The sequence below is a fragment of the Nomascus leucogenys genome, chromosome 5 (genome assembly GCF_006542625.1).
Source record: "Nomascus leucogenys isolate Asia chromosome 5, Asia_NLE_v1, whole genome shotgun sequence".
NCBI lineage: Eukaryota > Metazoa > Chordata > Mammalia > Primates > Hylobatidae > Nomascus > Nomascus leucogenys.
The window spans coordinates 69,024,460-69,035,099 of record NC_044385.1 but is presented as its reverse complement, the minus strand read 5'-3'; positions in this window follow the sequence as shown (position 1 = coordinate 69,035,099).

The following is a 10,640-nucleotide window of genomic DNA, read 5'->3' as shown; positions in this document are numbered from 1 at the left end:
GGTGACATCTGCCGTGAGTTCGTCACATTTGAAGTGTACATGGGATATCAAAGGGGAAGAAATCTAGCCAGTGACAGGGAATATGGACCTAGCACTCAGTGGAGAAGTCTGGGCTGGCTATAGAGGGTGGGGATTTCTCACATGTAGGTGCTGCTGGGTGCTGTGTGTGTAGGTGAGCCTGACCAAAGAGCGGGTGTGTAGAGAAAAGACAACGGTACCGAACATAATAAAAAGTAGTAATAACATTGATTGAGGCTTACTCTGCACTAGCCATTCTGCTGAGTAGTTTTTAAACATTATCTAATGATTCTCACGACAGCTGAAAAGGTCTGTGTTATCATTAGCCTCATTTTCCAGATGAGGAAATGGGCAGTTAGAGAGGTTAAGTAAGCCAGGATTTGAGCTCAGCAAATAAATAACAAAACCAAGCTACAAACTCAGGAAGCCTGAAGAGGGGAGGGAGGCAGCCGGGCTCTGGAGAGTGAGGCCCAGGGTGTGGATTCTAGCTTCGTGGTTTATGGGGTGTGCGGTCTTGGCCAGCACTCATGTTCTCCTGGAGCCTCTGTGTCTTCATCTGTAAGATGAGGAGAAGATACAAATCTTACAGGATGGTCGTGAAGGTGAGATGGGAAAGGTGAAGTGTCTGATGCATGGTAGGTGCTCAAGATGAGCTGGTACCTAGTGCAATCATTAGGAACGCCCCAGTGTTATGCAAACATTTAAAGGGCCTGAGTGAAGAGGACACTGGCAAAGAGAATATGATGGAGAGGTAAGAGGAGACCCTCTCTGAGAGATGGAATCAAAGGAAGGAAGAGGGGTGGGCACAACAGTTTGGTTTCGTTGCTAGCTAGTGATGTCCTTAGCAGAAGCACAGGAAGTGCAGTGGAGCAGTGGGGCATGAATTGATGGTTAGGAAGGAGAGCTAATGAGTGCTAACAACGCTTCCCAAAAGCTTGGCTCAGAAAGGAAAGAAAAGGAGGGGTGTTGCTTGAGGGAGACACAGAGGTCAGGCAGAGCTCTCTTTTCACCCACAAATGCCCCACAATGGGAGAACTTACATTTTTTTCCTCCCTGAGAGAAGTTCATGGAGAGTGAAAAACAAAAAACACCTGATTTAAAAATAATGATGACTTGCCACTTAAAATAATTTAAAATATTTTGAAGTACTTTTACATCTAATGTGACGTGGAGCCTTCAGAACAGTCTTATGGAGTAGACTAGGCAGGTAGCATCCCCAATTCATAGATACTGAAATGAAGACTCAGGAGAAGATTAGAGATTCAAAGATGATCAATGTGGAAAGATTAAGAGACGCCCTCCTCACTGCAGCCGGTGTGCAGAATTGAGGTAATGGGCAGGTTCCAGAATAGCCATGAAGGGGCTGTGTCTGCAAGAGAGAGTTACTAGCGGAGGAAAAGGCAAGCTGCCTGCAGGTAAGAATGTGCAGGAGGAAGTGAGTGGGACAGAGAAGAGACTTTGACTCCTCCCTGACAAAGTCTAAACCATGAAAGAGATGTCTGAAAAGGGCTGTAAAGTTTAATTTTGTCTTATGAATATATGAAGACTTCTGAAATTTCTTAAAACATTGAGATAGGAGTGGAAATGTTTGCAGTGTTTTGGCTTTTCAGAAGCCCTGGGCACACGGGTGTATTAGTTGGCATTCTACAAACAGACAGAACCAATAGGGTATATATAGAGAGATATGAGAGGGGATTTATTAGTGGAATTGGCTCACATAATTATGGAGTCTGAGAAGTCCCATAGCAAGCCATCTGCAAGCTGGAGACTCTGGGATGCTGGTAGTATGGTCAGTCCATGTTCAAAATCCTCAGAACTGTGGAGGCCGGTGGTGTAATTCTCAGGCTGAGTTCACAGACCTGAAAAGATGAGAAGGCAAAGGTGGGGAGGGGGACAACTGTGTAAGTCCTGGATTCCTAAGGCCAAAGAGCCTGAAGTCTTGATGTCAGGAAGAGAAGAGTGTACATGTCCCAGTTCAGGAGAAAGCGAAGGGAAATCCTTTTCTCTCCTTTATAATTCTCTCTGGGCCCTCAGCCTGACTACATTGAAGGCAGATATTTCCCCACTTAGGCCACTCAGGCTCACACACTAATTGCCTCTGGAAACAGCCTCATAGACACACCCTAAAATAATGCTTTACCAGTTCTCTCGGTATTCCTTAATCCAGTCAAATTGACATCTAAAATTAGCTATCACATGGGCATGGTGATATTTGGATTATATGTGGCTGGCAGTTGGGTAGCACCAGACTTGATCCTAGGTTTTCAGATGCAGAACTATCACCCTATCCACCAACCACATTGCTTTCGTTTGCAAGAAGAACTTTTGCTTTCCAGAAGTGGAGTAAAAACAGATTTTTTTGGTTTTTTTTTTCATTGTGAGGATTCCAAACTTAACTCCACAGAGGATCATGAACAATGCTTCCAGAGAGGCAAAAGATTAGGGATAATTTGCATAATGCTAGTTAGTTCAATTTCATTTGATTTATTTAATAATCACTGAAGGCTGGATGTCATGCAGAACTTAGAGGGGATTGTGCAGAGAAATTAAAAGCAGGCTAAACTTAAATTGTTCATTGACGTCCCAAACCTGAAGCTATTAATGTTAGAACAGAATTAGATTCACCAGCATGTACCTGACGTGCCCTTTGGAAAGCATGTTAACCGTTTTATGTAAGAAGTGGCATTTCATCCAGGTTTACTCATTTGCATACTTGTGATTTCATTTGCATATATTTTACTGTGCAGTGCTCTGCAAATATTCACTTATTTTATTCCCTCCTTTAAGTTCCTTACACCCTCTACAGTACCAAATGACTTAGATGACCAAATACTGAGGAAAATATTCTTGTTAGAAAGGACGACAACTATGGAGCTTCCCTATCCACCAATCTGCCATCAAAATTCTCTTTGATTCTTTTAAATATCTAGTGGGCATGTTTTCCTATTTTCTATTTCCACTGCATCATCCTACAACAGGACTGACTTACCTCCTAAATGGCCTCCTGGCTTCCAGCCAAAACCATCCAATTCAATCTATCTCCTGCTTTCTGCATACTTTCCCTAAAACACCACTTACCTAATACTCAGTGGCCTTCATAGCGAACTAATGGCATTTTTATATTAGGTTCATCACATTTCAAATTCTTAACATCTGCCATGGTCACACTTCCAAAAATTTATAGCTGTTAGTATTTATAGCCATCTTCACTTTACCATTAAAGAGGAGTAAGTCTTTTCTGACTTTGCTTTTCCCCTTCTTACATCCTCTAAGAAGGATTGTGTCCTTGCCCACTCAGTTCCTCATTGGGGCAATGAGGAAAGAAGAGCAGAAAAGTGTGAATACGGACTGCATCAGAAAGGCTGGAAATTTCCTTTTCTTTCCTTATTACTTTTGGAAAAGAAGAAATAATAGAGGTGGAAAGAAAAGGGGAGGGACTGGAAAGATGAAGGCTTTAAGAAACGGTGAGATTTCGGGGAAAGATTTAGAGTTTAGAAAGAGTGGTTGAAAGTGAAACTTCTGCGTAGCTTTCTTACTTGAGAGTGGCTAAGATAAAAAGTAGAGCTCTGCTGAGGTCAGATAGAGGGAAAGGACATCTAAGTATTAAAGGAAAAACAAGACATGGAGAGAGAAGTTAAGTGAAAAGGTGGGATATTGGTTTGGCCATTGTAATAATTATTGAAATAATAGTAGTATAAAAGGAGATGAAAGCTTTATTTCTCTTACAAAAACATCTGGGTTGAGGGTAGTCCAGGAGTTTAAGAGTGCTCTATGAGATGAAAAAGGAGCCCAGGGTTCCTCTATCTTGTTGATCTTGAAGGCATTGTCCTTGTCTATATGATCAAGGTTTGTCATCCCCTCCACATCCATATTCCAACCCAAAGAGGGAAGACAGGGGAAATAGAACACAGTCTTCTTTTAAGGGCAGAAACTCTGAATTGCACACATCACTCTGTTGACATTCCGTTTGCCTGAACATCCTCAGATGGTGAAACCTACTTGCAAGGGAGGCAGGGCAGGATTTTCTCTAGGTGGGCAGTTCAGTGCCAGGCAAAACTCAGGGGAGTACATTACCAAAATAAATCAGGGAAGACTAAACAGAGGAACGATTAGCAGTCTCTGCACTTATAGTTAGATAAACAAAAGAGCCTAAATCTCAATAAACTTGAGTTGGCTGCAGGGAGTTTGAAAGCTAAGCTAGTTTCAGATTGCGGATGTGTGTGTGTTGGTTTTACAGGGGAGCAAGGCAGTAGAAAAGGAAAGCTTACAGAGTCAATCTGTATATTTAGTGTAATTGACATTGTACTGTATATAGCAGAACACACTCTGAGGACCATGACTCTAGCTCATAAGTATGTCTTCAGTTCAGGGGTGAGCCAACATTTTCTGTGAAGGGACAAATAATAAATATTTCAGCGTTTGTGAGCCATGCATTCTCTGTCAAATATACTCAACTCTGCCACTGAATTACAAAGGCAGCCCTAACATTATGTAAGCAAATAGGCATGGTTATTTTCCAAGAAAGTGTTATTTATGAAAACAGGCAGTGGTTCAGATATGACCTGTGGGCCTTAGTTTGCTGCCCCCCGCTTTAGTCTATTGCTTCTGAATCTAGTATCTGGCCCCATCTAATATAAACCTGCCATCTACTATTTACTTACCAATTTATTTAACTGAGAATGTATTCTATGCTAGGCCCTGAGACACAAAAGTGAGACAAGCAGGGAGGTTATTGTCTAGAAAGGAGATATACAAGGGAGTAATTTCAAAGCACCCTGGTAATTTCTACAATAGACATATGGGCCAGAATCTGTAGGAACATGAGGGAAGGTATGCCAAAGCTTGCCTGAGTGTCAGGGAATGCTTCTCAGAGGTAAGGTATGCAGGGACCTGAAGACAAATGGAAGTAGCCCTTGGTGACCAAGGAGGAAAGAAATTTAAGGGGAAGAAATGGCATGTGCGTGAAAATGAAAGAGTTTGGCATGTTTCTGGCACCACAAGTGTTCAAGGAGCAGAGGTGAAGGCCTAGGAGTTCAGACCATAAAGGTCATTTGAGATCATTCTAAAGAATTTTGCTTTTTATTGTAGATAATGGGGATTATTGAGAAAACATTCAATCAGGCAGTAATGGTTTCACATCTGAGTGTTAGAGAGATGCCTCCTGAAGGAGTGTGTGCCATGGATGGAAGGGGAGGAAGACTAGAGCAGGGATGCCAGTGAGGGTTAGCATGTGTTTAGGAGAAAGAGGGCAGGGGACTGAAACTAGTGGCCAGCGACAGGCAGGTATATTAGTCCATTCTCACACTGCTGTAAAAAGCTACCTGAGACTGGGTAATTTATAAAGAAATTATAAAGAAATTTATAAACAAAATATGTTTAATTGACTCACAGTTCTACAGGCTGTACAGGAGGCATGGCTGGGGAGGCCTTAGGAAACTTACAATCATCATGGTGGAAGGGCAAAGGGGAAGCAGACATGTCTTCACATGGCGGCAGGTGAGAGAGAGTGAAGGGGGAAGTGCTACACACTTTCAAACAACCCGGTCTTGTGAGAATTCACTCACTATCATGAGAACAGCAAGGGGGAACCACCACCATGATGTAATCACCTCCCATCAAGTCCCTCCCCCAACACTGAGAATTACAATTCAACATGAGATTTGGGTGGGGACACAGAGCCAAACCCTATCAGCAAGTAAATTTAAAAAATTGATTCAAGAGATTTTTGGGAGTTTGAGGTGATATAAACTCTTGCAAATTGTATAGGGAGAAGAAAAATCAAGAATGACACCCAGAATACTGACTTGAGTAACCAAGTGCATGGTGGCACTTATCAAGACAGAGTAGAGGACACAGAAGGACTAGGTTTTGGGAATTTGGTATGTATTTGATATGCTTATGGAAAATCTAGGTGGAGTCTATCATGCAGTTGTCAGTTGCTTGGTAGACTAGAACTACAGACCTAATCAACTAAGATGCTTCAGTTTGGGGGTGGGGAAATGTAATTACTTACACTCCATTACATTCTGGAAAATGCAACTTACATGATCAAAATGAGCAAATACAGAAGTCCAGGGAAAATCAAAATATGGTTATAATATATAAAATCAAACCAAAGTCTGCCCATGTTTATAATAGACTTCAAATTTTGCACTACAATTCCTTATAATCAACGCAAAAAATGAGGCAGTTGCTTGAATCACTGTATCTGTAGGACAAACATCAGTTATTTAGGGGAAGCCAGTTGGTCTTGGTACTGAGACTTTCCAACGTGATGTGGTAAGAAAATTCCCCAACAATATCCTCATAGAGAATAAAATGTTTCATTGGACTTTATCTTTGGCTCTCAAAAGGATCAAACTAAAGCAAAGTTGTACCAGACCAGTTTCATATGGGTTTAGTCATTCTCAATTCATTCATCTTCATAAAGTGCCTAGGTTCATAACCCTTCCAGGGTGTTGTGACAGAGAGAGAACAGGTGGGATCCACATGACCTTCTGGTTCCCAGCATAGCAATATCAAGAAAACAATATAGCCTTACAGATCGTTGTCTTAAAGAGGACGGTTTTCTCCTCTCATCTTACGGAAAATATAGTTTATTTCTTTATATTTATACATTTAAATTGTTTCTCTGAAGAAAGTCAACATTACAGGGCAGATAGTTTCAAAGTCACTAGTTTTAGGCCAGAAAAACTTTTCTTGTTTAAAATGTTACAAATGGATCAGTAGAATAGCTGTTGCTATGAGACATTATCTGGAATATGGGAATGGACTTGTACTGAATCATTATTATCCAGCACTTTTTCCTATTTCTGTAAAAAGGTTAGCTGAGTAAACTTAGAGTCTGAAATAGAAGAGGAGCAGATTATCTAAATTAGAACATATGTTCATCACTTTTCTCCTCAAAAAAGAGCATCTCTCAACAATATGTTTCATCATCTTGACTATCCAGTTTTGTTCTTTCCATCTAAGCAGAATCAGATCCCTCATGTGCACTGTGAGAATATCCTTAGTGCTTGTTGCAGTAATCTGCATTTATTTATAATTATCCTTCAACCTTTTATGATTGGAAGATGTTGGGAATTGAGTTGGTGAAGACATACACAGAGATACGTGGAAAAATGGAGCATATGGATGTAACAAAGAGATTTACTCCACTTGCTTCCAGCTTAGGTTTCTGATACCTTTCCTCATAAACTGTTTATTCTCATTTTAAAAATTATAAACTTACATCTGGAATTAAAGATTTTTTGTAAACTACAATACATGAAAATGATCAAAGTGTAAATACACAGCATTAAAAATTGTTATGTGCAAATACTCAGGTAGCTATTATACAGATCAAGAAATATGATTTTGGCAGATTTCCAGAAATATCCCCCACCACACCCATATGTCTCTTCCCATCATCAGTTCCTCCATGCCACAGTAATCATGACTCACTTTTATGATCACCACTATGCACGCCTAAATATTGACTTTTTGAACTTTCTGTAAATGAAATCATTGAACATGTATCTTTTGTGTCTGATTTCTTTTATTCAATCTTATGTTTTTAGAATTCATCCATGGTGTTGTGTGCTATGATGCATTCATTTTCATTGCTGTGTTAAATTTCACTGTTTGAATAAATCCCAATTACTTATTCATTTTATTATTTGTAGACATTTGAGTGGCTTCCAGTGTGGAGCTCCCCTGCCCCTCACTTCTTCAGTCAGTCTTGCTGCTCTTTGATAATGCGATTTCCACAATAAAAAAGGGTTGGAAAGAGGAGATGAGGAGGTTTACTTACTGTCAGCCATTACTAACTTTTTCTGGAAAACTATCTTCTATGAATTCATTTGACCACACTTACCTTTTAAAAAATGTATAATTTTAACTTTTATTTTAGATTCAAGGGGTACATGTGCAGTTTTGTTACATGGGTATATTGTGTGATGGTTTAGAGTACAATGGATCCCGTCACCCAAATAGTGAGTATAATATTCATAGTTAGCTTTTCAACCCTTGTCCCCCTCCTATTCTCCATCCATCCCCCCCTCCAGGAATCCTCAGTTTCTGTTGTTCCCATCTTTATGTCCATGTGTACCCAATGTTTAGCTCCCATTTATAAGTGAGAACATGCAGTATTTGGTTTTCTGTACCTGTGTTAATTTGCTTAGGATAATGGCCTCCAGCTGCATTCACGTTGCTGCAAAAGACATGATTTAATTCTTTTTAATGGCTGTATAGTAGTCTATGGTGTATATGTACCATATTTTCTTTATCCACCTTTTGATCATACGTGATACATAAAAAAGTGCCATGCAAAATGGTGAAACACTGAACATACTATTATTCTGTTATCACAATTTTTACACTTTTAAAATTAAGATTAATTAGTTAGCTAGCATTAATGAATGTGTACAATATCAGGTATTGTGTGCTAATCCTCCCAAAGCTCTACAAAGTAGAAACTATAATTATCCCCATTTTACAGATGAGAAACTGAGGCACAGAGGTGGAATCACTTACATGCAATCACATAGCTATTAAATACTGCATTTAGAATTCATCCTAGATAATCAGATTTCATATTGCTTTCTTAACTATTGCACTAAGTACCCTAACTAAGAACAAGCGTGAGGAGAAAAGGTAGAACTTTTATTTCTGATCAGGTTACATTTATAAGATTATATGATACTTAGTTCTTTCTTTTTTTTTTTTGAGATGGTCTCACTCTGTTGCCCAGGCTGGAGTGGAGTGGCACAGTCTCAGCTCACTGCAACCTCTGCCTCTCAGGTTCAAGTGATCCTCCCACCTCAGCCTCCCCAGTATCTGGGATTACAGGTGTGCACGACCACACCCAGATAATTTTTGTATTTTTAGTAGAGATGGGGTTTCACTATGTTGGCCAGGCTGATATTGAACTCCTGGGCTCAAATGATCCGCCAGCCTTGGCCTCCTAAAGTGCTGGGATTACAGGCGTGAGCCACTGCACCCAGCCGGATACTTAGTTCTGATTTAAAAACAAAACAAAACCAGCAACCTTCACACCTATACAACCACAGTGACCTATGTTAGGGCAGAAGAAGGATTTGTAGGTAGGGTCCCCTGCAGCTTGTTAGGACTTCATTTTTCTCTCCCACCAGACTGAGTCCTGCAAACGTAGAAGGTCTCAAGTAAACCACCTCATCAATACTCACACAGGAGCACATCCTATTATCTACAGCCGCAGCTTCCCAGCACTGGTGGAAAGGTCAGCTTGCAATCAGTCAGCCCATGGTAGGTAGTCTGGGCCACAAGGTTATAAGGTAAACAGCAATGACAATCTAAGCAGAGGCATTTCATTCCACACAAAATTTGCAATGCCTTCCATAGGACCTGCCTGCTCATCAGCACTCAATAAATGTCTGGTGAATGAGCTAGAAGAAAAAAGAAATAAAACTGGCTTGACTGATTTTATGAAACTGAATCCTTTTGCTGTTATTGAGAATCATTAGAATGTCATTCTGAGCAAAGCTCTGATCTCCATGCTTTCCCCCTCTTTGGAAATGTGTTATTCTTTGGGACCTGCTGTGGGCGTGCTCATAAACAGTGCCACACATGGTGCCTCCTGGCAAAACGTTTGTTTGCGGTTGTGTAGACACAGCCATAAATGTGTGGCATTGTCTTCTGGCATCCAAAAGCAAAAGCAGTGAATTAAAATCCTGATTTATTTATATATCTCCTCTCTTCAGTTGAATATCTTGTTCAGAAGAGTTATATTAATATGATTTATCACAATAAACAGCATGGTTCCTGCTTTAATTGATTTATCTTTTTCTTCATATAAAAATTCCCTATATCTGTTCTGCACCGACTTTAACTGTCTTTTTCACTCCATAGATCTTTGTTGGCACTGATAATTTCTACAGAGATCAGATTTTTTTAATACAGTCTGCATCTTAAATCATTCATTTTCTCATTTTCTAAGTGCTGACTATAATCATCCTTACATTTACTGAAATTAGCATGAGTTTTAAACAATTAATCAAAAAAGAAGTGGAGTGGGTTTTTTTCTTTTTTAAAAAGGCTTTGCTGTTCTTTGTGGATGAAACAGTTGATATTTTATTAAGAGATTTTTATCTGAGTTTAATTCCCTAGCTTTAATGTATTCTTAACTGTTCTAAATGAAATGGTTTGTCTTAAATGAAAGTGTATCTATGGCAGCATAGTTATATCCAGTCTTTAAAATGGATCATTTCATTTCATACATGCTATAGAATCTTGAATTTCACCTTTACTCAGCTCAATTTCTTTACTAAAAACAACTCTGTTGCTCCAAATTCCTACATCAATGGATTGGCTATATCAAATTGTAGCTGTAAGTGTTCATAAGTACACATTTTATAACGTACTAATAGAGTAATAAAATATATTGCAATAACAATATGCTCTGCCTGATAGAGTTTCATCATGAGACTCCGTTAACACATTCAGCTGGTATCAGCTTGTGAAAATGCCTTCCATTGTGGTGGAAGGGAAATACTCTGTATGAGTGAATGGAGAAAATGGGCTTGAGAGAGGAATTTCTAGGAAGCCTAGGTAGAATGAAAGAATCAGAACCATGAATGGATGCTGAGCAAACATCTTGGACACTC